Raw genomic sequence first — 26,723 nt, forward strand, 5'->3', positions numbered from 1 at the left:
GAAAAAAAAATGGCCTCCAAGAGCAGTGGATTCATAGTGCAGGCACCAAGCCCCAGCAATAATCCTGGAGGCAAAATAAATAAATAGATAAATAAATAAAAAGAATATTTTAAGGGACTGTGTGTTACTTAGCTAGCAGTCAGTCACTGGTGAATGGGGAGGAACAAATGAGAATGAAACAATCCCTGCCAGAGAGATTTGAAAGCTGTCCTACAGAGAGCTGCAAAGTTTTGTAGGAAACAGACTGTTTGATCTGCTGATTGTGTTCTGGTGACTCATCAAATCACTGCTGAAGCAGCTGGACAGCCATGGGGCTGGACCCTCTTTCTTTCTCTCATGGTCTCACTCCTTTCTCTTCCATATATAAGCCCCAGGTAGTGGCAGAAGAGGTCAAAGAGCCAGACAAGAAAATTATTATTTTCAGAACCACTACAGGAATTACTGAATAACGACAAAAAGAAGGTTGCTTGGCTGCTCTAGTTTTTCTTTAAGGCTGACTATTTACACGATCAGTAATGCAGTATCATTTTTTTTAATTTAATGGGTTTTTCTCTGATGACTCTGAATTCATATGTTGAATCCCAGCCTCAGAATCTGACTTATTTAAAGGTAGAGGGTTTTTTTGGTTTCTGTTTAGAAACAAGTAGGGTAAAATTTATTGGTAGGTCTTAATCTGACTGATAGAAAAAGAAGCCCCCCAATACTGTCCGTGGTGCTCCATGCCAGAGCTCTAACACAGACTCGCACACACGTGCCTACTTTATTGCATGAGCTATCTATCTCCTGATCCCAATTTCTATTTTTAAACTACCCAGTCTGTGGTATTTTGTAACATCAGCCCTAGAAGACACACATAGTCAGTTAACACATTTTCTTAGATAACTAAAATCTATCCTCTTAAGTGTGAAAACTGCCAAAAATGCCCAACCATTCTGGAAGATGATATTTCTTAATTACATTTATAAATAGCGATGTAATGAGAATCTTTGCCCCCTTGATGGGTCCCTCAGGCCACTTTATCTTTACATCTGGCATGGCCACATTGCAAGTTATCTGCCTCTCTCAGAACAGTTCCAGGATGCCATGACATCTTAAGTCTTTTGTCTGGTTTTAGGACTTGTTTTCATTTTGCTTTGGCCTCCACTCTATCAAGTTGTCACTTTTTCTTTTCTCCTTTTTTTTTTTTTGGTAACTATTCATGTGCTTACCTTTACCAGCCTTCTGCATTCTTCCTAAAAGTGTCTATTCCTGATCGTAAGTTGGGTAGCAGACAGCCAGGTTCATAGGAATTCTCTCTAAAAATGCATGGATTCTTGTGCACAGATTTCATGGCACTGCTCACAGGTGCTTCAACATCCTTCTTGAGTGGTTACAGCCTTGATGATAGCTGAGATGATCAACTATAACTGATGTCCAGATCAGAGAGATTTTGTTTTTATTTTGAGCCAAAAATGATAATGAGCCTTCCACAGGTATAAAACTCTTCCCTGGGGCTCTAGAAGATGAGGTTCACTTTTATTTCTCACTTGGGCTCTATCTCTCTGTATGCACTGCTCAGTGGGAGCTGCTGCCAGGAGCACTTCCTTCACACCTTCCTAGCCTGACATTCTGCTGGGTTTGCAGAACACAGATGCAACTTGTCTTCCTGCATCTCTAGAAATATCCAGAAAGATACACTAATTTGTTAGAACTCATTCAGATCCATCACATAAATCAGAGCTCACCAGCTGGCAAGGAAAAATTTAAATGTCAAAACAAAAATCTTGAGGTCAGCAATTGAAGTTGAGCAAACTGGCCCAGGAGACAGAAGACTGGTTCTGGTTCTAATCAAGCTGTGGTCCCACAGGGACTGCAGGTACATAAGTACCTACCTCAACATGCACGGTCCTCTTTGTGAGCTCTCATCTTCACAAAGTGATTGTTCCTTCTGAATTAACTCTGAGCAGTGCTGCATTAGACACTATGACATTGTTACTTCTGCTGTGTCCCCTGACCAAGCTCACCTGATGAATTCCTAAGTAACAGCCACAATGGGCGAGGGTAGGATGAAAGTGGACAAATTCTTCATTTCAGACACCAGAACCACTAACCCTTCTTTGCGTCTTTCCCATGGCATTCTATTTACTTATTTATTTTATTAACATCTTTTTTTGTAAATATGTATTTATTTATTAATGATAGAGAGAGAGAATGAGAGAGAGACATAAGATAGAGCATCACTCTGGCATTTGTGATACAGGGATTGAACTCAGAAATGTATACATTCAAGTCTGACCCTCTAGCTACTGTGCCACTGTTGCGGCATTTTAAGTAAGGTATCGTTACTTTGTCCTCTGTCAGCATACATAGAGGAAAGGTATTTTTCATATATATATTCGCTAGAGAGTTGTTGCTGGGGCTTGGTGTCAGCACTACCAATCCACTGCTCCCAGAAACCATTTTTTCCTTTTATTATTTTTTCTTTCTATTTTTTTAATAAAGCAGGGAAAAATTGAGAGGGGGGTAAAAAGGAAGTAAGAAAGATAGACATCTGCAGACCTGCTTCATATGAAGCACCCCCCTCAGACCCTGCAGGTGGGGAGCACGCAGGCTCTTGCACATGGTAATATGTGTATTTAATTGAGTGCACCATCACTTGACCACCTAATGTATTTTATAGCTACCTCATGACCCAGAAAAACTGATTAACTATCCTAGATAGTGTTCATATTTTTTAAAATGCAGGCATCAAATGAAAGAAAGCCAATAACCCCTTCCCTGGGCAGAAAACCTCACCAATGTGTCCTGGAACCTCACCTCCCCAGAGACCTAACCAACTAGGGAAAGGTAGAAACAGGATGGAGGTATGGGTTAACCTGCCAATGTCCATGTCCAGTGGAGAAGCAATCACAGAAGCCAGAATTCCTACCTTCTGCACCCCATAAAGAATTCTGGGGAAGATGACCAGAGGGCTCTGAACTCTAATTTCATCAGAGCCCAGAGAGGGAAGGCGGGGGGGGGGGGGGAAATACTCAGAAGTAGTAAGTGTGACTAAAGAAGGAAAAGAAGGCAGGACCATAGAAAAAATGGGCAAATATATAAAAACATAACTATAGAAAGAACAGTCAATCCATATCTATGACCTTGGGAGAACTACTGCAGTTTCCAATGGAGGGAATGGGGACACAGAACTCTGGTTAGGAAAGGTGTGGACTTATATCCCTGTTATCTTATAGTTTTGTAAATCAATATAAAATCACTAATATAAAACAAAAATAAAAAGAATGCTGATCTTTATACTGATTCTGGCTTCAATCATAGGTAGTATACATGGAATCATTTAGATGTTAAAGGGCAAATATATCACTGATTCTCAAATACATAAGAGAACTGTTTATCTTTAATATAATACATGATATAAAATAACATAATATAAACATATGTTAAAGAGTATGTAAACTGTAAAGCAAATGGTGCAAGATGTTAACAATAGATGAGCCTGGGAGATATGGGTGTTTGGTTTATTATCGTTTCATTTTCTATATATTTGAAATTACATATTTCCAAATTAAAGCTTGCTAAAATTAAATCTTGAATGGACCCAGGTGGTGGTATAGCTGGTATAACACACACATGCAAGAACTCAGGCTCAAGTCCTTGATACCCACCAACAGGAGGAAGCTTTACAAATGGTGGAGCAGTGCTAAAGGTGTCTCATTCTCTGTCTCTCTTCCTCTCTCTTTCTCACCCTTTGTTAAAAAAAAAAAGCCACTGGGAATGATGGAGTCATGCAGGCACTGATCAATGATAACCTTTAACAACAAGTAAATAAATCTTGAAATAGACATATTTGTCATTGTGCAAGAATAGTTACATTGGGCTGGGGAAATAGCATAATAGTTATGCAAAAGACTTTTATGCCTGAATCTCTGAGATGCCAGGTTCAATTTCTAGTACCACCACAAGCCAGAGCTGAGCAGAGGTCTTCTTCCTCTGCATTTTTGTTTCTCATTAAAATGAAAAAATTAATTTAAAGACTAGCTACATTGATCTAGTGTTTATAAATGGATAACAGTATTCCTGAGAAGCCATTTAACCTTGCTGGACATCTGAGTTTCCACTAACATAAAGCAAGATGTCACATTTGCCCAAATTATCTCAGCTGTATGTAAACGCTGACAATCCAATTCACCTGCCCAACCCCTGTTGATTAACTCAGGTTAGGGAGCAGTGCCAATAGGAGACTGCTGTGTGCTTTGTGTAACCTGTGTGTTTGTTCTGGCTCCCAAGTTAGATGACAAATGTCAGCCACGCAGGAACCAGGCAGCTGGTACTCTGACATTTATTCATCTATGTGATCACTTAGATGACAACAGCCATCATATATATTCATCTAATTTGATCCAACACTAGTTGGATGACTACTCTGGCCATCACTCTGGCTTGTCTCTCTGTGATAATGTGAATAACATCAGACCTAGATCAAGAAGTCAAGGTGCCAAGTTTCAGGGCCCAAACTCTAGCCAGCAGTGTGGTTACCAACGGGTTGGAAAGAGAGCATTATACATGGCTATCACACTCTGCTCACCCCACCTATGGAAAAGCAAACTCCAATCTTCACTCTTTCCACAGTTGAAGACCAGTGGCATTTACACTCCTGTGGTAAAGCTTACCTGTTGACTTAAGGAGAAAGCTTTGCCTCAACTTCATGGCCCATAGTTGGTCTATATAAATGTTTAGCAGGTAGAGCAATAAAGTGTTAACATCACCATTTGCCCTGGAATGTATCTTAATTCACAGTTTAGCAAGGGGTGTTGTGTTTGAATTATTTCAGCTTTTATGTTATGATGTCTATAGTTCCAATTTTGTATATTTCTCAAGGGAAGAGGACTTGGGGGAGTCTCTCAGTTCTGCTCTATGCTTTCCTCAATAACCTTTTAGTCTGAGTTTTTCAGGTTTGTTTTCTAAGGAACAGGGACTTGGCTGGTTCAATCAGAGGTGACCTTAATTGGAATCTAGATTTCTAACATCTCCCTGCTGGTTAGTGCTACTTTCAGAAAAAGATTGCTCCGAGCAAGGTTGCAGGCTACTGTGTGTGCTTGAAGGAGAGTGAGGAAAGATGATATTCAGTGACTGACAGAGGATTAGAACAGTATTTCCTTTGCCTTCCGGGATTCCCAGCATCTCAGCCCCCAGGGGCTAGGCAGGAGAGGATTAGGCCACCTCAGTCACTTCTTTCCTCCTGGGATTATTTCCTTGCCCTTTCTAACCCACTCCAACAGGAATGAACATTAAATACTGAGAAATACAGATGGAAAAAGCAGGATGGGATGTGGTGGGTGTAGAACTGAGGATGCAGCTTAGCAATCCCTTCCCCCATCTGCTCTCTAGCTGAAAAACAGCTACTGTTCCTTTAACTTAACTCTAAACTCCCCAGCAAGAATTAAAAAGCATTCCTTGCCCCTAAATTTCTCTCAGCATTTACCATTTAAAATAGAGATGAGAAATTACATGGGAAAGTATCCTTTAATTTTCACCCTCCAATCCTGGAAGAACTACGGTATATAAACAACAGCAACAAGAAAGCAAAATCCCTTTAATTTGCTATATTCTAGATACATGTACTAGGAAATCCTTTAAAATGAAACTGATCTTAAGGACCAATTCAAAAAACCAGAAATATTGCCAGAAAGAACATCGAGAAAAGAAAATAATGAAAACAATACCTGCTGAAAACCCTCTACTTATGGAATACAAACCACCTACAACACACCATCTGGCAAATTATGAAGCAGCTTTAAGCAAGTGCACCTACTCTTATTTCCATCTTAATTACTGTATTTTATGGAACTGTTAGATTTTATTGAAACACAAATTTGTTTACCCAAATTTCTCTTGGCCATATGGCTCAATAATTGGGCCTGTCTCATAAGCTTTAGATAGAGAATAACACCATATTCCTTAATAATGATGTCCCAACCTCAACCCATCAGTGAATATAAACCTTGAGAACTGGCTTTGAGGACTTGAAGTGCCATTTGAGAATCTCTCTAGGATTTTCTTGTTGCTCTCAAATTGTGCAAGGCATTCGCACAGATCTTCAAAGAGGCAGAAAATACAACCAAGTCACTCTTGAGAACTGAGGATATCAGGGGTCCTCTCCTGACGACCATCCATTCCTGACAGGTCAGCATTTCATTTTATTTCTTTTTTCTTTTAATTTTTTAATATTTATTTATTTTCCCTTTTGTTGCCCTTGTTTAACATTGTTGTGGTTATTGATGTTGTTGTTATTGGATAGGACAGAGAGAAATGGAGAGAGGAGGGGAAGACAGAGAGGGGGAGAGAAAGACAGAAACCTGCAGACCTGCTTCACCGCTTGTGAAGTGACTCCCCTACAGGTGGGGAGCCAGGGGCTCGAACCAGGATACTTACACTGGTCCTTGTGCTTTGTACCACGTGCACTTAACCTGCTGCGCCACTGCCCGACTCCCTTCATTTTATTTCTAACATTTTTTTATTAGTGATGTAATATTGGTTTTTAAGATTATGAGATTGCAGGGTCTAGTTCCATACCACACCCAACACAGCATTTCATTTTGTCATAACAACAACAACAACAAAAAAGTAGCTTTCTTCTGAAATGGTTTATTTGTTGGTCAGATGAAAGGGTTCTTTTGCCTCTGAGGAGGTATATCCCATGACCTGGGTACTGTACTGGGTACTGTACAGCAAACCATAACAAAAGGACTTTTCAAAGTTAACCCAATTACCAAATAATGTGATGATAACATTAACTATCGATTGTCTTTTTAAACCCTAAGACAGCAGGAACCTCACATCTCCACTATAGAGCCTATATTTCCCCCAGTTCTGGAACCCTTGGATAGGGCCCACTTTCCCGTATGCCTCTCCCAATTCATATCAAATAATATTGCATCCACCAATCACAACCTAACCAACGCAATGATTGCCACCTCAACATGCTTCACTTCAGACTGTGTCCAGAGACTTCACGTGTGGAATGACAACCCTTCAGCTTCATTACTCGGGTGAGACCTTTCCTTTCAGAGTATTCTCTAATTTCATCTCAGGTGGTTCACTTTCTAACAAAGTCCCAAAACCTAGATATACACCAGTTTCTGTGAGAGAGAGCATATGTTCACACGTATCCATAAACTACTGCAAAATATATAGCAGAAGTACACTAGAGTTTGCAGTGAGTACCTCCCTAACACTTCCTCTCCACTATTTCAAGCTTTGAGTCCATGATTGCTCAACAATTTGTTTGGCTTCGTCTGTTAACTCTCTTTTCAGTCACCAGGTTCCAGATGCCATCAGAATGCTGGCCAGGCTTCCCTGGATTGAAGACCCCACCAATGTGTCCTGGAGCTCAGCTTCCCCAAAGACACACCCTACTAGGGAAAGAGAGAGGCAGACTGGGAGTATGGACCGACCAGTCAACGTCCATGTTCAGCGGGGAAGCAATTACAGAAGCCAGACCTTCTACCTGCTGCAACCCACAATGACCCTGGGTCCATGCTCCCAGAGGGATAGAGAATGGGAAAGCTATCAGGGGAGGGGGTGGGATATGGAGATTGGGTGGTGGGAATTTTGTGGAGTTGTATCCCTCATACCCTATGGTTTTGTTAATTAATCCTTTCTTAAATAAGAAAAAAAAAAAGAAAAAAGAAAAATTCTCTCCTGGGAGTTGGGCAATAGGTAATACAGTGGGTTAAGCACAGGTGGCACAAAGCGCAAGGACCAGTTTAAGGATCCCAGTTCGAGCCCCCGGCTCCCAACCTGCAGGGGAGTCACTTCACAAATGGTGAAGCAGGTCTGCAGGTGTCTATCTTTATCTCCCCTTCTCTGTCTTCCCCTCCTCTCTCCATTTCTCTCCATTTGGGGATCCTTATGCCGGTCCTTGCACTTTGTGCCAAGTGCACAGTATTTATTTTATTTTTAACTAGAGCACTGTTGAGCTCCGACTTATGGTAGTGCTGAATATTGAGCCTGGGACTTTGGAGCTTCAGGCATGAAAGTCTTTTTGCATAACCATTATTCTTTGTTTCCCCATTGCCCTTTTGATGGACTTTGGGGGAAGAGTTGGGGGAGGCAGGAAGATGTGAGAATGTTCAGCCCCTCTCTGACTGTTCCAAAACCAGCTTCTGGCTTTCCTACCCTCCCCCACTTCTGCCCCGGTAAAAGGATGATTCTTCTTGGAGGGCTGGAGATTTGAATCCATATTCTCCACTCTCTGGTTATGGGTTCTCACAGCATTAAATCAATTTGCTTCCATACAAAAGCTGTTGTGGGGGCCTGGGCGGCAGCACAGCAGATTAAGCACACATGGTGCAAAAGCACAAGGACCCGCGTAGGGATCCCGGTTGGAGCCCCCAGCGCCCCACCTGCAGTGGGGTTGAGTCACAAGTGGTGAAGCAGGCCTGCAGGTGTCTTTCTCTCCCACTCTTTGTCTTCCCCTCCTCTTTTGAATGGTGTTGATGTACACTCCTATTAACTTGTAGTCTCATAAATCACTATTTAATTAATATGAGAGGGGAAAACTGATTGAATGTCTCAAACCTTTTAATGCACAGACCGTAGGCTGAGTATATGTTCCTTCAATCTAAGCACTTAAGACTTCAAATGTGTAATCAGACTGATTTTTAACAGTGGTCTCAAATTGTTAATACATTTCTAATAAGTATTTGTTCTTTGAAATGTTGAATCTTCTAAAAGCTTAGACCAGGAAAAATAGAAGCAATCAGTGGCATTACTTTATAAGACACAGGTATATATAAATAACATCAAAGGACATAAATTATGGTGATGTCGTGTATAATACAACAAATTCTAACAATGGGATTTTCAAAGTTAACCCAACTACCAAATAATTTGATTATAGCAATAACTATCTATTGCCTTCTTTAACCCTAAGACGGCAGGAACCTTCCACTTCCTCTATAAAGCCCATATTTCCCCAGTCCTGGAACCTCTAGGGTGGGGCTCACTTTCCTGCATGCTTCTCTCAATTCATACCAAATTATAATACATCAACTGATCCCTTAATCAATACAGTGCGTAACACCTCAGCATGCTTCACTTCATTCTATGTCCAGAGACATCAGGTGTGGAATGTCAACCTTTCAGCCTCATTACTCGAGTGAGACTTTTCCTTTCTCATAGTATTCTCTAATTCCATTTCCAGTGGTTCACTTCCTGACAAAGCCCCCAAACCTAGATATAGACCAAATCCCATCAGATAGGGCATATATACACATGTATCCACAAATTAGGGTAAAATATACACCTGAAAGCGAAAGTGCACAATAGTCTGCAGTGAGTCAGTATATGCAGCAATCAAGTAGAAAGACCTAAAAAGACACCATAAAGTTCCTAATGAAATAGTGTCTACTAAGACTTAGATACCCTCCTCACCTACTTCCTATTACACTTCCCTAAGTCACTCCAAGGATAACCTTATCAAAGTAAGGACTACAAAAGCTGAATAAGGGCAAGAGACTGACATACTTTTATCATGACTCTTTAGACACTATCAGGCCACCCTATCAGTCCTGAGATTCCCAAACAGACACAACAGGCCTAGACCTCAAATAGATCCCTCTCTTCATTGTCACTGGTCATCTCCATCAGGAACAACATAATAGATCCTTTTGTGGGTCCCCATAGGACCTGGCCCTCAATGTGGATCAACAATGGTAGAGAATGTTCCATCCTCCGAAGGGAGACTGGATAACATACTCTATCTACAACCTGAGGAAAATGGGTCCTGAAATTGGGGCAGCTTGGAATATTCCTAGCTGTGACCACAGAATGTGACCTACAGGATTGCAGAGATTATATAAGGCTCCTATGCTGAATATGAGTCCCAGATCAGATCAAATCGATAGGGTTTACAGTCAACAATATTTATATGCCTTTCCCATATTTGAAAGCTACTCTCTTCCCTGATCCAACTTTCTAGCCCTTTTTCAGCCATAACATCATCTCCCTACATAATAACTTGGATCCACCTGCATATCAGATGTCAGGCTCAGGAAAAAACTAATATAGTCATGGGCCCTTTGGAATATACCTAAAATAGAACTAATAGCTATTTCCAAAATAGAGACCCCCCAAATCTTCATCTGCAATACTCCAGCCTTTAAGTTCATGATTAGTCAACAATTTGTTCAGCTTTATATGTTAACTCTTTTTTCAGCCACCAGGTTCCAGATGCTACCATGATGCCAACCGGACTTCCCTGGGCAGACCACGCCACCAATGTGTCCTGGAGCTCTGCTTCCCCAGAGCCCTGCCCTACTAGGGAAAGAGAGAGACAGGCTGGGAGTATGGATTAACCTGCCAACACCCATGTTCAGCAGGGAAGCAATTACAGAAGCCAGACCTTCCACCTTCTGCACCCCATAATGACCCTGGGTCCATAGTCCCAGAGGGATAAAGAATAGGAAAGCTATCAGGGGAGGGGATGAGATATGGAGTTCTGGTGGTGGGAATTGTGTGGAGTTGTACCCCTCTTAACCTGTGTTTTTTTGTCACTGTTTCTTTTTTATAAATAAAATTTTAAAAAATAAAATAAAACCAGGAGCATTAGTAGGGATGAGTTCCTTACTCTCTCTGTTTCCAGAGTCAATTTTAGCATATCTACTATTATATCTACTGTTCCTTCTTGTAAGCAGCTCAAGTCACTCCCCACCCTGCCACCCAGATCCATATCATATAGTCCAAGTCCAAGTCCTTTGGGGTTCTGTTTCAATGATGATGATTTATTGGTGATGATAATGTTAGGCTGGTCTTGCCCAATATGGGAAACTAAGGTCAATGAAGCCCCATTACTGAATTCAAGAATGCAGAGTACCTAGGTTTAGGGAAATCTCTATCCAACAAACAACAAAACTTTTTTATAAGAGAAACCTCTCTTAAGGCAGCAGGGTAAGCATCTAGAGGCTAGTTGTGCCATATGAAATGATATGGTATCCCTCCAATAGAGATACCACAATATTCTTTGTAGATCCTTAAATAAGTCACAGTTGCCCTTCAGAATAACTTATAGTTTGGTATTAAAGATTTTAGGCTTTCTGGAGTAGGGCACCAAAGTAAAAACCCTGGGGTGAGGGTGATAGTGGATATTCAGGATGGGACACAGTTTTTAGGTGGTGGAAATGGTGTTTATGTACACTCCTATTAATTTGTAGTCATATAAATCACTAATTAATTTGAGAGGGAAAAACTGATTGTATGTCTCAAACTTTTTAAAGCACAGACTGAGTATTTTTAATACACAGGCTGAGTCTTTGATATATTGACTCTCTTAAAAGCTTAGACCAGGAAGAACAGAAGCAACCAGTGGCACAGCTATATACAAATAATGTCAAAGGACATAAATTATGGTGATGTCGTGCATGATACAGCAAATCCTAACAAAGGGATTTTTCAAAGTTAACCCAATTGCCAAATAATGTGATTACAGCAATAACTATCTATTGTCTTCTTAACCCTAAGACAGCAGGAACCTCCCACTTCCTCTATAGAGCCTATATTTCCCCCAGTCCTGGGACCTCTAGGGTGGGGCTCACTTTCCTGCATGCTTCTCTCAATTCACATCAAATGATATTGCATCTGCTGATCCCAATCTAATCAACACAACGAGTACCACTTCAGCATGCTTCACTTCAGACTGTGTCCAGAGATGTCAGGCATGGAATGTCAACCCTCCATCCTCATTACTCAGGTAAGACCTTTCCTTTCACAGTATTCTCTAATTCCATTCCAGGCGATTCACTTCCTAACAAAGTCCCAAAACCTAGATATAGACCAGGTCCCATGAGATAGAGCATATATTCACATGTATCCATAAATTAGGGCAAAATATATACCTGGAAGCAAAAGTACATAATATTCTGCAGTGAGTCAGTATAAAGTTCCTAATGAAATAGTATCTAATTAGACTTAGATACCCTCCTCACCTACTTCCTATTACAGTTCTTTCACTCACTCCAAAGCTAACCTTAGCAAAGCAAGAAGTGCAAAAGCTGAATAAGGGCAAAAGACTAGCATACTTTAGTGATGACTCTTTAGTCAGTATCAGGAAACCCCATCAGCTGGGGCCCTATTCAGGGAGTCCTGAGATTCCCAAACAGACTTGATGGGCCTAGAACTCAAATAAATCCCTCTCTCCTTTGTTACCGGTTATTTATATCAGGAACAACAAAAGAAATCCCTTTGTGGACCCCCGTAGGACCTTGCCCTCAACTTGGATCAACAACGGTAGAGACTGTTCTATCCTCTGAAGGGAGGATGGACAACATACTCTATGCTACACCTGAGGAAGATGGGTCGATACTGGGGTAGCTTGGAATGTTCCTACTCATGACCACAGAATGTGAGCTCAGATCTATAGGGATGCAGAGGTCACATACGCTGAAATATGCACCCCAGACCAAATCAAATCGATGGGATTTACAGTCAACAATATTTATACCCCTTTCTCACATTAGGGAGCTACTCTCTTCCCTGATCCAGCTTTCTGTCCCTTTTCCCCGCCATGACATCATCTCCCCAGACAATTGTTGGTATGCTTTAAAAACCCCTTCTGTTTCATTTGGTTTAATCCCCCCTACATTCTATTTACATAACACTGTATTCTATTTACATAACCTCTGTTAACAAGCACCACCTTCCCTCCAGGGCATTGGTGGTTTAGTGGTAGAATTCTCACCTGCTCCGCCCCCTCTCCTTGTCATACCCTGATTTTCATCAGTCACTTTTCTCTCCACCCTCTCTGCGTCGCATCCTGTTCCCACCCTACTGGGCTAGTATATTTATAAGAACAAGATTGTTTGTAGTTTAGTGGTGAGTTTAGCTTAACTTGGTTTAGACTGTGCTGCGTCCAGCATGAATAAAGAGATACTGCATACAACCCAGCCATGAGTACTGGGTCGTCTGTTACCCGCCCATGAAGCCAGCCCAGCGAAAACAACAGACAATAATTAGGATCCACCTGCATATCAGATTCCAGGCTCAAGGTAAGAAAAAAAAACAAAACACTAGAATAGCCAGAGGCCCTTTGGAATATAGCTAAAATATGCCTACTAGCTATCTACAAAATGGATAACCCCCCAACTCTTCATCTGCACTATTCCAGCCTTTAGGTTCATGATTGTTCAACAACTTGTTTGGCTTTGTATGTTAACTCTCTCTTCAGCCACCAGGTTCCAGATGCTAGCAGGATGCCGACCAGACTTCCCTGGAGAGACAACCTAACCCCACCAATGTGTCCTGGAGCTCTGCTTCCCCAGAGCCCCACACTACTAGGGAAAGAGAGAGACAGGCTGGGAGTATGGATCAACCTGTCAACGCCCATGTTCAGCAGGGAAGCAATTACAGAAGCCAGACCTTCCACCTTCTGCATCCCACAATGACCTTGGGTCCACACTCCCAGAGGGTTAAAGAATAGGAAAGTTATCAGGGGAGGGCATGGGATACGGAGTTTTGGTAGTGGGAATTGTGCAAAGTTTTACCCCTCTTATCCTATGGTTTTGTCAATATTCCCTTTTTATAAATGAAAAAAAGATTTTAGGCTTTCAGTGACCTTCCCTGCCATTTATTCTCCTACACATTCTTCTTCAGTTCAAATAAGACACTGCCATTTAAACTTCCATTTAGTGTTGATTTGCAATGATCTTGCTACTGGGTTAGGTACCTTGCACTATATTCAGTGCTGGTGCAACTCAGGGACCAAGCAGTGTCTCTGCCTCCCTAAATGTGTCCTAGTTTCACTTATCTCAAAGTTATCAGTTATACTAGCTTATAAGCTAGATCTTCATGCCTTTGGAACTTTAATTTTATTTTTTCAGATTTATTTATTCTATGTTAGAAAGAGAAACAAGAATATCATTCTAGTCATATGCAGTGTCAGTGACCAAACTTGGGGTCTGATGCTTCTACCTGCTAACTACCTCTCTGGTCATGTGCCCTTGGATTTTATTTTATTTTATTTTTCATCATCTAGGCATCACCACTAAGGTCTGAATTTCCTTTTCAGATACAAGGAGATAGAGAAAGAAAAAGAGAGAGTGTTGGGTAGTATGCCAGCTCCCTCTGGCTTCTGCTTAACCATATGCCTATATAGGGATTGATTTGATCCCATTCAAAGCTTTGGTCTATTTACATAAATCACTTTTACATTTACATAAAGCACCACACTCCCTCCAGGGCATTGGTGGTTTAGTGGTAGAATTCTCACCTGCTCCATCCCCTCTCCTTGTCACACCCTGATCCTCTCCTTGTCACACCCTGATCTTCCACCAGTCACTTTTTGCTCCACCCTCTCTATGTCACATCCTGTTTCCACCCTACTTGGAGAGTATAAAAACAGCTGCTCTTCTGATTAAAGACACTTGGAAATTGCTTTCCAGCTCCGAAAGTTCCAGAGTGTATCTCCTGCGAAGTTAGTGCGGCATGAGTTCCTGATCCCTCTCCCACACAGCAGCCTAGATCGGCTCCAGTTGAGTTCTCTCCAACCCAGAGAGCACTAGCTCAGGAAGAAGCACCCTCAGGCTATCCCGGCAAGAGAGAAAGAAAAAAAGTGAGAGAAAGAAAACAGAGAGAAAAAGAAAGTGGCAGAGAGGGAAAGAACGGGAGCAGCACTATCCCACTTGGCTTCAAAGTTAGGACTTTTAAACTAAATTTTCTTGGTACTAATTAAATTTCATTGCTTCCTTGAAGAATTCCTGTAAAGAGCCAGTATCAGCTAATGAATCAGAACCAAAGGTTTTTTTGAACAAGAATGAAGCTTAAAGATAATCTTGTTTGACTCTTCTTTTTACAGAGAAGAAAACTGAAGCTTCCAAAACTAAGATAGATGTCTGCCCACCCCAGTTACTGGGTAATGGAAGCAGCTCTGATAGTCCTAGGCTGCTGATAGTCCTACCCAGCACAGAGCAGGCGCATGGGGGTCCATTGTAGGAACTGAAATATCTAAGCCCCTCCTCTCTCCCATTGTATAGTACTGCCTTCCAAACAGAGCTAGTTGGTTGTGATCATATAGTCTAAATACTGCCCCACTGAAATTGGGCTGACCTTTTCTTCAGTTTGCCTTTACCAGATCCCAGGAAATGTCTGATGGGAAACTGACAGTAAAGTTGATTTTTTTTTTTTAAAGGTTGAAATCTTGGTTTTTCAGATTCCAGATCACTGCCATTTTATTTCAGCTTTGAGAAAGTTGCAGATTTTTAAATTTATGAATAAGTCACTTTCAAAACTGTGCAAAGTGCCAGGAGGTGGGTGTTAGAACAAATCTCTATCACAAGTAAGAAACATAGTGTGCTGTGCTCACTCTAAGATAACTGCAAAGAGGCGCTTTGCCTAGGTCACCAACAGGGACTCCACTCCCCCTTCTCTGTAATTTAAGGTTGAATGGTTAAATAGTAAACAACTCACAGCTGCAAAAAAAAAAAACAACAACAAAGGAAGCTGCAGACAGACTATAATTTCACATCCAACACAATTCTAAAGAGGAAAGAGGTCTGTAATTTGTGATAACAGTATTGTTACTCTGATTCTTCCCTTATACATCTCCTCCCCTTTCGCACAGACCTTTCTTTTTTTTTTTTCTTTTTCCCTCCAGGGTTATTGCTGGGCTCGGTGCCTGCACCATGAATCCATCGCTCCTGGAGGCCATTTTTCCCCCTTTTTGTTGCCCTTGTTGTTGTAGCCTCGCTGTGGTCATTATTATTGCCATTGTTGATGTTGTTCATTGTTGGACAGGACAGAGAGAAATGGAGAGAGGAGGGGAGGACAGAGAGGGGGACAGAAAGATAGACACCTGCTTCACCGCCTGTGAAGCAACTCCCCTGCAGATGGGGAGCCGGGGGCTCAAACCGGGATCCTTACACTGGTCCCTCCGCTTTGTGCTACATGCACTTAACCCACTGCGCCACCGCCCGACCCCCTGCACAGACCTTTCTAATGGATTCCATGTTGTGAAGTCTTAGCACCTCCAGAGAAAGAACCAAAGCAGCATTTCTCATTTGTCCAGTCCCTCAGTCTTGTCATCCCCATCAAGTGCCTAATGATAACAGATAGAAGCTTTAGGGATAATCTCCAATACAGCAGGGTGAAAAAAGAGATTTGGTGTGGTCTTTTGCTACAAGTGAGTCTGGCCATGACATTCATGTGTTTCACCAGAGTACAGTTCAATGGTGCATACAGGGAGGTTGCCTGAAATTCATCAGGGCACACAAGAACTTGGCATTGAGAAAAATGAAGCAATGGTGCTGCTTTGGCACATCTGTGCAACCCACATTTGAGACTGGCCTCCACCACAATGAAGGCAGCTTTGGTGCTGTGGTTTCTTTCCCTCTATTTGCTTCTCTGTCTTCTCTATTTCTATTCTAACAAATTAAAAACAATTCATTAAAAAACAAAGGAAGCAATGGTATGAGTTAGAATTTTCTAGCAGAGAAAGGCCCACAGTTAACAAGGTATCCAATTCTCCATTCCTCTTCAAATCCCAGGCTTCTCCTTTGATAAAGGTGCCAGAGCTGAGTTGGAATAAATGGCACAGACTGAGAAGCCAGGGCAACTGGAGGCTAATAATGTGTGACACACTTAAGCAGCACTGAACTGACAAGAAGGCTGAGACCTGTCCCCAGTCAGTGCCGAGCACCGGGATGGAGCTTCAGAGACAAAGATAGGCCCTGGATGCTAGGCTGAGGGGTGATGAGGCGGATGGGGGGGGGGGGGAGAGAACACAGGACCCTCTGAGTCACTGTCAACAGAGTCCCTTCAGCTGAGGTTGGTGACAGTATAGCAAAGAACACAGATTCCTCTTCCAAACTCCCTGGATTTTCTGAGAGCTCTTGAAGGGGGGCACCCCTGAAAATGATAAGAGACGTAGCAGAGCAGGTGAGGAGGTCTGGGAGGCCATGAAGAGATGCGTGGGGGGTGGAGGGAGGGAGGGCTGCAAAGTTGTCTTTAAATTTAGAGACCAAGGGAGCTGCATTTTAGTTGAATTTTCCTTGCTATCTATTTTTAAAAGAATATCAAATTTCCCCTAAGATAGTCCAGAGCCAATTAAGCTGCTTTTCTTCATCTTCAAAGCCCTGAGGAGATAGATTTGGTATTTAAATACCTATTACCCACCTCACCCCCTTTTTTTTTTCCAAAGTGGAGTGAGGGAATCCTGCTTTAGCCAAAATGCTAAGGAATTCTCTAGACCACAAGATGGTGAGCCAGGGGCCAGGAGGCAGTTCAAGGTGTATAGATTTGAAAAACCAATGCCATTTAAGAAAGCAAAGCAAAACAAAACAAAAGCCTCTTGTTATTCTGGTCTTCAAACCTAAAACTAATAAGCCTCTTTTTCTTTCTTTTTCAATGAAATCCATCATGCAGAATTTCCAGCTATGAGGGTTTCTGTATGATTATCAAGGCTGACAGACAAGATGCCACCAATGGGGTGACTCAGAAGAAAAGCACTGTCCCAGCTCTGGAGGCATTGTAGGTGGGGGTGGTGACAGTCTGAAATCAAGGTGTCCACATGGCTATGCTCCCTCTGAAGCCCGGAGAGGGAGTTGCAGGTCAGGTCCCTGCCCCTCAGGTGGGTGGGTTTGCAGACTTCCTTCTCCCTGTCACTGATGCTCTCTGTACTCTGGCTATGTCTCTGTGTGCAAATGTCCCCTTTCTGTGGCATCACTCACACTGGGCCAGGAACCACATCCTGTGCTCTCATTTAAACTGACCCCTGCAAAGACCCTGCCTCCAGGTAAGGTCACAGCTGAGATGGGGCTGGGACTCCAGTGTATCTGGGGGAGGGGGAGGTCACAACTCAACCCACAGCAGGGTCTGCAGCGTGATTGTTGAGGAGAATGGTGAAGCAGTCACCTTGATGTGGCTATCAGATGGCGAACCCTGCACCTTTCAAGAAGCACAGCCAGAGCACCCACAAGCACTCCAAGGCGTCTGTTATGTTGAGCCTTTTCTGGCAGGTTTTGAATTCAACCTAAGAACAGACTTTTTTTTTTTCCTTCCCAGGGACTTTGTCTTCCATTCTAAAATAAAAATTGATAGACTAGAAGATAGCTCACCAGGTAGGATAAGTGTCTTGCCATGCATAGGACCTACGTTTGAGCCCTGACACAACATGGGTGCCACAGCACCAAGGGAAGCTCTAGTTCTGTGGTGAGTCTCCTATCTCTGCAAAAAGAAAGAAAAATCAGTAAGAACAGGGCTCACTTTTCATTTTAAACGTATCATATGAAACACTAACATTTTAATCTTATTTCTCTGTAATAAAATGACAATAAGGCAATATAAGTCATTTATTTGTTTATTTAGTTTTTACAAAATTGAGAGTGGAAGAGCCAGGGCCTCACACAAGGTTGACTTCACTGTTCTTGGGACACTGTTTCATTCAGATAGAGGCACATGGGCAGAGAGAGATGAACAGACAGAGATTATCTCCTTCGCTGTCTCCCCCTTCTTCTCAATTTCTGGCTGTCTCTATCAAATAAATAAAGATTAAAAAAAAAAAAGGTCCAGTGGTTGCCAATGTGGGGTTGAGGGCAGATGAGTAGGTAGAGCCCAAGGGACTCCAGGGCAGTGAGGTTACTCTGCTTGATCTGTCATGGTAGCCACTCATCCTTACACATTTGTTCAAAGCCACAGACTGCCCAACACCAAGAATGAAGTCTCCGGTCAACAGTGGACCTTAGTGACAACAATATGTCAATGTAGATATGTCAATCTGTCATAACGAGTGCTTCACTGAGGCTAAAAAGATAGCTCACCAGGCAGGTTGGCTGCACTGTCACGCATGCAACACAGGTTCAAGTCCTGGCACTACATGAGAGACACCAATGGCAATGGAGGAAGCTTTGGTGCTGTGTTGTCTTCCCCTCGCTCTGTCTCTCTTTATCTATCGGAATGAAAAGAAAAAAAAAGTGGTCCAAAATGGTGAAACATGTATGCAGAAGGCCCCATTTACACACACACACACACACACAAACAAAAACAAAAAAAACCAGCAATAGTGAGGATAGTGGTGGGGACCGCATGTGGAGGGGTCAGGGGTGACAAAGGAAATCTCTGTTCCTTTGGTTTGATTTTAATATGAATCCAAAATGGCTCTAAAATCCATTTATTAATTTTTTAAAAATGTTAAACTGCTCTACAGACAAGGAGGGTACAGGAGGAAAATTATAGCCACATTATGAAGATTCCAAGGGAATCTTCCAAGGGAAGAGGAGCGGCAAATGGAGAAAGACTCACCTAAATCCTGCAGGGGCCCTGACTCTGTTACTCTGAGAAGGCTTCCATCATCCTCTGGAGCTGAGAGGGACCACATGGGGAGGTGACACTCAGTGTGTGCAGGGTATCTGTAGCAGCCCACACCAAGGCAGCTGGTGTGTGTTGGCTGTCTGAGTATGCTGGGCCTTCAGGCCACTTCTACTAGAATTTCCCTGCAGAGTGATCTTCTGCTCCAGAATGGAAGGTGGACTGAGGGCTAAGAGCTGAGGTGAGGGAGAAAGTGTCCCTCCCCTTTCCTTCACCAGGACCAGGGAGCCACAAGAGCCAAACTAGCCTGCACAGGTGTGAGCTGGCAAAGGAGTGTAAAAGGGCTGGGATAAAGCCAAAGGCAGGAAGCCTCAGCTCAGGGCATTTCTCTTCTCTAGAGATGCCCACTTCCCTCTGGAAGTGCACTCTCTGCTCTCACTTTTCTCTCCTTAATCATAAATGCCCATACTTCTTAATAAGCATTCTATTAAAATCTGCTGATAGAGTTTGTGTCCAAACTGCCTACCTTGTGATGTGGACCAGAGCCTACCCAGCTTCAGGGGACAGAGGCTTGTAACCCCAATAATACTTGGTTCTGTCTCTGGATTACTTCCTCAACATCATTGCATTTGCATGTCCTCATCTCTGACAATAGACAGAGCAGTCACTCTCCAACAGGTTGTAGTGAGTGTTAGGCTAACACAAGTACATACTCAATAAACATAACTGCTTGCTGAGGGGAAGTGTTGCTGAGAAATTATTCTGATGCAGTCTCCACCCCCAGGTTTTACCACACCCCGCGAAATCCTAGTAGTGCCCCCTTCAACCAATCCTGGCCCCACACATCACCCCTGGTTGTCGCCCAATAAAAAGCCCCCTCACCCCCCCCTCTCTCTGGGCTCTCGGCTCCCCCTCTTGCAGATCTCTCTCCCTTCTCTCGCCCAGTGGTCAGGTAGTGGGGACGGCCATTGTCGGCTGACTCCACGTGGCCTGAGCCACCCCCCCATCCTATAATAAAGATTTGTGTACCCCCTTGCTCTGGACCTCCTCTCTCTTCTCCGCGGTGCAGCCCGACACCAGACCAAAACAACATCTGGCGCCCATCATGTTCCGCACCCACGCCCCGCTGGACGGCCTGGCCTGAGGTCCCCAAAAGCCGCCCAGACACAGGTAACTGGCATCCGCCCACCTCTGTGGCCCCGCGTTTCCCTCCACCATGGGAAATTTTTTGTTTTATGAGGAGGTGTCCCAGTCATTATCTCCTTCTCTCCTGGGACAGATTCGTGCTCTCAGAGAAGGTTTAATTTATACACCTACACCGTGGGTTCTCATAGCTATAATCGCACCTTCCCGGTAAATGTGACCCCTTCTAAACAAAACCCTCAGCCGTGGCAGCCATACACCTCTAAAGAAATCATATATTCATAAGGGCCTTCATGTTTTTCATTATACAGATGATATTTTAATATGGGGAAAATCAGATACAGATCTCTATGCCTTACATGATTTTCTCATTCCTGCATTAAAGAAAAGCGGCCTTAATGTAGCCCCTGAGAAGATACAGCTAATCCCTCCAATATCCTTCCTAGGTTCAGAGATTTCTCTAATGCAAATTCGTCCCTTAAAACCTAATGTCACCTTCCCTTCTAACCTTACTCTTGCTTCTTTACAAAGTTTTCTAGGAAATTTAAATTGGCTTAGGCAGTATCTCTATCTGCCTACAAGCTGCCTCCAACCACTGTTTGACCTGTTGAAAGGAAACAAACAGCCCTCTTCAAAACGTAAGTTAACTCCCGAGGCCTCCTCGGCATTGGAGAGGGTTAACCAGGCCCTCTAGGACATGCACCTTGTTCGATTCTCCCCCTCCTCTCCAGTAAACCTTCTAATCTTCAACTCCACCCCCACAGTAGTAGGGGCATTGTGGCAAGACCATGGGGTTCTCGAGTGGCTTCACATGCCAGTAGGAGGAGCTCCAAGACGCCTCACTGAGATAGACGCGTTAGCATTCATGGTACGCCAAGGGAGAAATAGGTCTGTGCAGGTCTTAGGGAAAGAACCAGATTTAATTATTCTGCCCTTTTCTCTCACAGATACAGAGTGGCTTATACGCCATCATTCCCGCTTTGCCATAAGCTTCATGGGGTTTCCAGGACAAATAGATAACCATTTTCCTTCTAATAAATTGATAGCTTCTTTACCTCTTCTGCCTCTACTAGCACCTAAACTTTTCTCTCAGGATCCCATTCCCTCTGCTCCTACAATCTTTACTGATGGCAAAAAAAGGGGAGCTGCTGCCCTTATATATTACCCAGACAAACAATCTTCTAAACCTCTCTTTACTGAGCTTCCTGAGAATTCCCCTCAGTACAAAGAACTTTATGCTGTTTTCCTTGCATTAAAAGCTGTACCAGAATCCTACAACCTTTTTTCTGACAGTGTGTATACTGTTAACTTACTCCCATGGCTTGCTTGTTCTTATGTGAAAATCGATGACAACCCACTTTCCCCTCTCTTGATTCAAATCGCCTCTATGCTTTGTTCTCGAACCCAACCACTGTATATTCAACACCTTCGTTCCCACAGCCCTCTTCCTGGTTCCCTGTCTGAAGGGAATGCCACAGTTGACTGCCTTGCTTCCACAGGTTCCCAGTCTCTTTCTCTGATCCTGCTAATTTTCATTCTCTAACCCATGTTAATCTTAAAGGCCTTCGAGCTCGATTTTCTGATGTTCCTGTACCACTGTTAAAACATATCCTCACTACATGCTCTTCTTGTGTAAGTCTCATAAAGACACCTGCTATCCAGATCCTTGGGGTTAACCCCCAAGGTTTAAAAGCTAATGCTATTTGGCAAATTGATGTCACCCACATACCAAACTTTGGCAAACAAAAATATGTGTTTGTCTCAATTGATACCTTTTCTAAATTTATGTGGGCTACAGCTCAGACAGGAGAAAGCGCTAAAAAGCTTAAAAGCCATATGCTCTCCTGTTTTGCTGTGATGGGTTTACCTCTTCAACTGAAAACTGACTGTGGACCGGCATTTACCAGCAAACAATTTAAAGATTTTTGTTCCCTCTGGAACATTACTCATACCACAGACATTCCCTATAACCCACAGGGACAAGGCATTGTTGAGAGGGCCCATCAAACCCTTAAGGCTCAACTAAATAAAATTAAAAGAGGAATGTACCCCCCCCAAAATATCCAGCTAGCAAAAGCCTTAACTATGTTAAATCTTTTTAATATTTACAATAACTCGAACCTACCTCCTATCATTCTTCACTGGCAAACACCATCTACCCTCCCATCTATTAAGGTCAAATGGAGAGACCCACTCAATAAAATTTGGAAAGGACCTGACCCACTATTGACCAAGGGAAGGGGTTTCGCATGCGTTTTCCCTCAAAATTTCTCTAAACCTGTCTGGGTTCCTGCCCGCTATGTCCGACAATACCCGCAGGATGGCGCTGTTATCCCTGAAGAACAAGAAATACTACATGAGGACCATATGCAGGATACATCCCAGGACCCATAATACGACATGGCAGTACCTACAAAATCTGGCTCACAGAGACTTCTCTCCTACCCTTTCCCTGAATGTCTTATGTTATAACTGACCAGTTGTTTTTGTGAGTGTGTTGAATGACAAAAAAAATTTTTTTGCATGACCCATCTGCTCGGAGTACTCTAAAAGGTAATTGGCTTTATATAAAAATGCTGGACGCAGCCAAAGTTTCTAGAGACATCCAGAAACATTCCAAAATTTTTGTTTTTCTCCCTCTTTTGATTTTTATATATAGTTTTGGTATATATGTAAGTGTTTAGTCTTACACTGTGTGACTAATGACGGATATAAATTTGTTTTTAAAAATAATATGTTTTTATAACAAAAGTTCTTTTTCCTCCAGTGTGTTATAACTAAATGTTTATGGGTATGTCTCAAGTTTGGTAACACTAGCTTAACAGTCAAAAGTGTAACCCTACAGCTACACTATTACCAGACAAGGTAAATATTAATTTGTTAAGGTAACTAACTATTTAGGTAAAAGTCTAAATGTTTAACATGACTATACATTCCCAAAACTAAAATATATAAATTTTATATACAGGACACCTTTGAAGGGCCCCCAAAGGTGCCCTGTAAACTATCTTGTGGAAATTAATCCACAACAGATCTGGCATCAATCTGGCACTGTAAACGTTAAAATCATTATCATGAAAATGCGTTAACTCTCTAAGCAATTTTAGTCTGTTTAAAATACATATTTTAGCTAAAATTGGTCTCAAGATCCTGTGGTAGAGACTGTTACAGGAGGTCACATTAGATTACCTTTAAATAAAATCATAAAGAGATTTTAAACCAATTATAATCATCGAGGTATCAACTATAACAAACCTATAACTTGTTACAAGTTCAGATTAACCACGAGAAGCAGATTGTTTGTGTTTCTTTCACAGGAATCCCGGAAAAACCACCTGAACCCCTGCACACCAAGACGTCAACCACTAGACGGCACTACTACAGTGGCACACCTCCCGAAACCCTAGATGACACTTAACACGATCTGAAGAACCTGATACACAGACTCCAAGGACAGAACTTTCTTAATGCCTGCTCGCCATTCCTGCTTCTGATCTGCCTGTCACATGTTGGCGGTTCCAGCTGGCTATCTACAGAAAAGCAGAATTCCAGCGGCTGACCTCCCTCATGCAGCATCTCCTCCCCTGCCAATTCTTCCCCTAGCCATCTACTTTGGACTGAGACTTGTATCGGACTTTCTGACATACCCTATAGACATTTTACACAATTTTAAAGCAGCTTATTTCCCTTCATGCTGCTGTTTTTTTATAGACTGATCCTGAGTAATTCATAGACTTTACAGACTGTTGCCTTGAGGACTATACAATGCCAAATAGCCCCTCTGTTTGGTGGGTCATGCCATCCCGCCTCCCCCTCATTATGTACCCTTGCCCCTCCCCCCCCAAGCAGGGAACGTTCCTTTACACACCAATCCTTCCCTTCACTTCACACTGGCTTTTACTACTCCCCTACTTGTCCCTTCCTGTTTTGTTATATCATTTAGGTTTATGCCCAAAAGGTTTCTGCTCCATGATAGTCTTTCACAGACTTTGAACCATCTTATGCTATTACTAGATAGAAAGATAGAAAAGATGTAGAGATATTGTGAAGAGATGGTTGAGCAGGCTGCGCTTAAACCTATGAGATGAGTCCCTCCAGGTAAGTCTCTCTCTCTAAAGAGGGGTTGAGCACAGGAGGACGCATAAATCTCACAAGGTTGGCAGCCATTTAAGCCTTCCCTCCTCCACAGAAAGTCCTACATCTTACCACCTGAGCATGGCATTCCTTAAAAACATTTAAGCCTGCTCCATTCCATTTTTCTTTACTGTGTCCATTTAGATATAAAGGGATAGGAGGAGATGTTGCTGAGGAATTATTCTGATGCAGTCTCTGCCCCCAGGTTTTACCACGCCCTGAGAAATCCTAGCAGTGCCCCCTTCAACCAATCCTGGCCCCACATGGCACCCCTGGTTGTTGCCGAATAAAAAGCCCCCTTACCCCCCCCCCCCCGCTCGCTCTCTCTGGGCTCTCGGCTCCCCCTCTCGCAGATCTCTCTCCCTTCTCTCGCCGCGGTCAGGTAGTGGGGACGGCCATTGTTGGCTGACTCCACGTGGCCTGAGCCACCCCCCCATGCTATAATAAAGATTTGTGTACCCCCTTGCTCCAGACTTTCTCTCTCTTCTCCGCGGTGCAGCCCAACACCGGACCACAACAACAGGGAAGACTGCCTACTTCATGGGCTAGCTTAAGGCTGGCATGTGTGCATGCTCACATGAACATCTGTGGCACAAATGGTAACAAGTTCTAGCACCAGTACAGGTTTGTGCTAGAAAGAGCAGTGACTATGAGTGCAGACATGTTGGAGAGGAGTTCTCATGAGGATCTGAATATAGTCCATTACAAAGGAAGAATTCTGTCTCTGAACTGTCAAACTCAAACTGGCAGGCCCAACACAAGGAAGTTAGATTCCCTGGTTGCCCAGCACTGGATGGGAAATGGTGCATGGTACACAGAGAAGGACCAGGCCACAGATAAAGCAGAGTAACCTTTGCCTTGGTCATTCCTAGTGAAGAGGGACAAGATAATAAGAACAAATCTTAGTTTCTGTCTTCCAAATATTTGAGGACCGTCAGCAAACTGTTGCTCCATCTCTTTCCTCAGCCCCATTGGCCCACTTTCTTCAGCAGACCCATCATGAGATTCTAGAAGACTCTCACGCTGACTGCTCACCCTAGGCACTATTTGTCTTTTTACTTAAATGTGGTGCCAACGGATGTTGTCATGTACATCTATGATATGACCAAACACTTTTTTTTTTTTTTTTTAGAAAAAGAGAGATAAACAGAGAGGCAAGAAAGACAAAACACCTCCACATAGCACCACCATCCATGGAGCTCCTTAGGGTGCCACACATGGTGCTCCCACATGGTGTTGGATCTTGAACACAGATCCTCATTGAAAGCAAGGGAAGTACTCTACCAGGCGAATTATCTCCCAGCTCCTCAGGTTATCTTAACATGCAGTTCAGCATGGGAACCTCTACACACCACCTGGCCAGTTCAGAGAGCAGCAGGCAAGCTAGCAGCCATGGCTACTGCTGTGGTTGTCTAATGGGTGACTCATGCTCAGCAACCGTATTCTCTACACAGGGGTTTCTTTCAACTCAGGTAGCTCTCACCACAGGTCCAGTAGAACTAAATATCTTTGTGGGCCAGTACACTGTTTTTTCCTTTTAGAAAATCGTGTTTATCTTGTTACCCAGGGCCCTTCAAACTAATACAGGGTTCTTAGTCTGCCCAGTAGTATAACATTGTCATGGAGACTATGAAAATAATTATCATGAAGGTTTATATGGAATTTTACTGCTGAAATCAAAGACAGCTGGAAGTAGCAAGAAAATTCAGAGCCCAGCTAACTCCTTCCTGCTACACTGGGGGTTTATGGACTAGTGTACAGAGCCATCCTCTGGCTTTCTCCTTGGCCAGTAATCTGGTTAATACTCTGATATGGCAGGTTTCCTTGAGTACTTTGTTTGAAGACAGTTCTCAGAGAAGGGATCTCCGGGACATGTAGTCCTGCTTTCTCTTTATATAGTTCTGCACTTACTTGTTAGCTGGCAACAGTTACCTCTCATAGTACCTTTGTAATATAATGTAACTGAAATTTTAGAAAAAAGAACACTCTACCACCTTCTGCTAACAGCTTAGCAAACTTTAAGGTAGGATCCCTTCATGTCACTATGTAGGTGCATAGATACTATTCAGTTTTCTGATTTTTTTTCCAGTGAATTTAGCATTATTGTTACCAGTTGTGGTGGCAGAATAATGTTCTTTTTTTTCCATTTTACCAGCACTGCTCAACTTTGG

General features: G+C 42.8%; 1 protein-coding gene and 1 long non-coding RNA gene across 2 annotated transcripts in view; both read right to left on the reverse strand.

Annotated features, from left to right (window-relative positions):
* The window catches only part of CDK8 (cyclin dependent kinase 8), a 243,254-nt gene that overhangs the window by 51,508 nt on the left and 165,023 nt on the right, over positions 1–26,723 (reverse strand). The gene's annotated exons all lie outside the window — the stretch shown is intronic.
* The window catches only part of LOC132538651 (uncharacterized), a 62,275-nt gene continuing 53,864 nt past the window's right edge, over positions 18,313–26,723 (reverse strand). The window contains exon 3 of the long non-coding RNA XR_009550012.1: positions 18,313–18,916. This is a non-coding gene — a long non-coding RNA (uncharacterized LOC132538651). The remainder of the gene's footprint in view (positions 18,917–26,723) is intronic.

The sequence above is a fragment of the Erinaceus europaeus genome, chromosome 5 (assembly GCF_950295315.1).
Source record: "Erinaceus europaeus chromosome 5, mEriEur2.1, whole genome shotgun sequence".
Classification (NCBI taxonomy): Eukaryota; Metazoa; Chordata; class Mammalia; order Eulipotyphla; family Erinaceidae; genus Erinaceus; species Erinaceus europaeus.